Genomic DNA, 3,176 nt, shown 5'->3' on the forward strand with positions numbered 1-3,176 from the left:
CAGAAGTGGGGCCGGCAAAGCCCACACATGAATTTCACATAAACCGTGTAGGAAAGCCTGTTTGATTCTACTCCCTCGGTCAAAAAATAAATGAAATCGTCTCAAATAAAAATATAAATATAGACTTAAAATCAACTTTTTCAATACCATGAGAAGAACATTCTGGGATATAATCATTGTTTTTTAGTTTCTAGAATGATAGAGTTGAGGTAAATATGTAATTTGATTCCTACAAAGTGAGATTTATATTTTTCTAGGACGGAGAGAGTATTATTAGATTATTAATAATCAGCTAGAATTGTCTGCTCCCCTGTCCCAAAATACTTACTGTAACAGCATTCAAATTTTGTCACAAAATAATTGTCATTCTCACTCCTCTTTCTCTTCTCCCAATAAGTACTTTTTTCTTTTCTCAATATATCTCTATCTTATTTTCAGGAGTACTAAGATTTTTTACCTTGAGCATTAATATATGTATATATGTGATAGATCTTAAAACGTCTACTATTGTGAGACCGGAGAGAATTATGATCTCAAGAGTTTGGACTATAGAATAACTTATTATGATTAGAATACTTGATCACAATAATCCTATAATTGTAATTAGAGATGATAGGTGTTTAACGACCAACTTACCTATCCACAAGAGCCGTTTGCACCTAATACTACCCTTGGTGAACCCTAGGTAACAGGGAAGATTATACCATCTAAGCAATTATTATATTTCCCCAAGTTGTGATAGATACATGCTTATAAAGGGACAACCACTTGCCCTCCTTCTATACATCGAAATATTTGCCCTCCTCCAAATTCTTCAAAAACGTGCCACTGGAATTCACCACTTGCTCTCCTTCTATACATCGAAATATCGATCACACAAATTATACATACAAGTAAATAAACATTTCATAAATAAAATAGTAAGTGTATAAAACTATTTTATGAGTCATTATAAACCCATGAACATAAGTTTTATAACAAAGTTACTAAAAACATCAGAAATATAGGTTATATTCCCTTTATTTTAAATTATAAGTTTTAATACATAATTTTTCACACATGCAAAGTAAAGGGACTCGAGGAGGGACTGAGGGAGTACTCTCGTCTTAATTGAACACTGAAAGGATCAAGATGCCCAAGAGGGGGGTGAATTGGGCTAATTCTAAATTCTCTTGCAATAATCAAATCCTACGGATAGCCCAATTAACCCCTTGTGCCTAGAAAAGTATTTATATCAAACTAATGCACAACAACCTCACAACCTAAGTTCCAAACTTACTCTAGCAAGCAATTCTATGGATGTAAAACAAGTATTGAATTGCTCAAAGTAAATGCTCAAAGTAAGTGCTCAAAGTAAATAGAGAGAGTAAGGAACGCGGCGATGTTTTGCCGAGGTATCGGAGAGTCGCCACTCCCCACTAGTCCTCGTTGGAGCACCCGCGCAAGGGTGTAGCTCCCCCTTGATCCGCGCAAGGATCAAGTGCTCTCTACGGGTTGATTCTTCGACACTCCGTCGCGGCGAATCACCCAAAGCCGTTCACAACTTGAGTTGGGTCACCCACAAGCTCCGCCGGGTGAACACCAAACTCCCAATCACCACCAAGCCGTCTAGGTGATGGCAATCACCAAGAGTAACAAGCACGAACTCTCACTTGACCACGCGAAGCCTAATGAGAAGATGGATGCACACTTTGCTACTCTTGATTTGCTAGTGAGGCTACTCTCTTGGATTCTCAAATCACAAACACCTCACTAGGACCTTGCTCTTCTTGGCACTCACAAACGTGTTTCTCAGCTGTTGGAATGAGCAAAAGTTGCTCCACTCACGAGTGGAGCCTCTATTTATAAGGCAGCCTGAAAAACGAACCGTTATGAGCTTCTGCGGGATGACCGGACGCTCCGATCGTTTTGACCGGACGCTCCGGTCAGTTCAACCCGCGAACAGCATTCAAATGATGACCGGACGCTGTCAGGGTCCGGTCAGTACCGACCGGACGCGTCCGGTCGTTCTTGGATGCTTACTGTAAACGACCGGACGCTAGATACTTAGGGTCCGGTCACCACTGACCGGACGCGTCCGGTCACTCTTTCCCAAGTCTGGACCCTTACTGGAGTCGACCGGACGCTAGCCCTCAGCGTCCGGTCACACGACCTTCCAGCGTCCGATCACTCCAGACTTGTTCTCCATGGTCAAATGAACTGACCGGACCCTGCGGCCAGCGTCCGGTCGCACCGGAGCCAGCGTCCGGTCAGTGTTTGACCCTCCATTCACTTCCAACATTCGAACATATGTGAATGAAGTTTGCTCCATAGGATCTTAGGCATTCATAGGAGCTACCTAGAGCTAGTTTAAACAAGTGTGCACCACACCTAACTCACTAGACTCAACTAGGTCAAGCTACCCGTTCATACCCCCCTTCATAGTACGGCCAAAGGAAAAAAAATAAAGTCCTAAACTACTCTAAGTGTCTCTCCAACTCCAATCGACACTTAGAACTAGTTATCCTTAACCTTGTCGTCCATCCTTTGAAAACCAAAACGATTTCCATCGTAGGGGCATGACAACTTCGATTGCCTAATCGATCTCCATTACCATGACCTAACTTAATTGCCTCTGCAAAACACACGTTAGTCATAGTAATCTTGTATTGACATTAATCACCGAAATCTAACTAGGGGCCTAGATGCTTTCAATCTCCCCCTTTTTGGTGATTGATGACAATACTACCTCGAGTATGTTGTGGAGTGAGGTTTTTGACGGGCTTGGTTCATATAAGCTTTTGTCAATAAGAACAAAAGAGTTAGTCAAGCTTATATGACCCAAACCAACACAATGTACTCAAAGGATATGAATTAAGCATGAGTACAAATAACAAAGCTCATTTGCTTCGAAGTATAAACGCGGAAGCAAAAGGCAAATGAGCATTACACAAGTGATATGACATATAGATAATGCAAAGTAGAAATCACACATGTCAAATATCACAATCACGTAGATAGCACTATCGCATATATATAATAGTATGCATGAAAGTAAACACACGAATGCATAAGTAATAGTGTATCACACAAATAAAACTCCAAATGTATATAATAAGCTAATACTAGATAACTAGCTCCCCCTAAAACTCGCTCCCCCTAAGTCTACATACTCAAACCCTCTCCCCCTTTGGCGT

This window comes from Miscanthus floridulus, chromosome 1 (genome assembly GCF_019320115.1).
Source record: "Miscanthus floridulus cultivar M001 chromosome 1, ASM1932011v1, whole genome shotgun sequence".
NCBI classification, from domain to species: Eukaryota; Viridiplantae; Streptophyta; class Magnoliopsida; order Poales; family Poaceae; genus Miscanthus; species Miscanthus floridulus.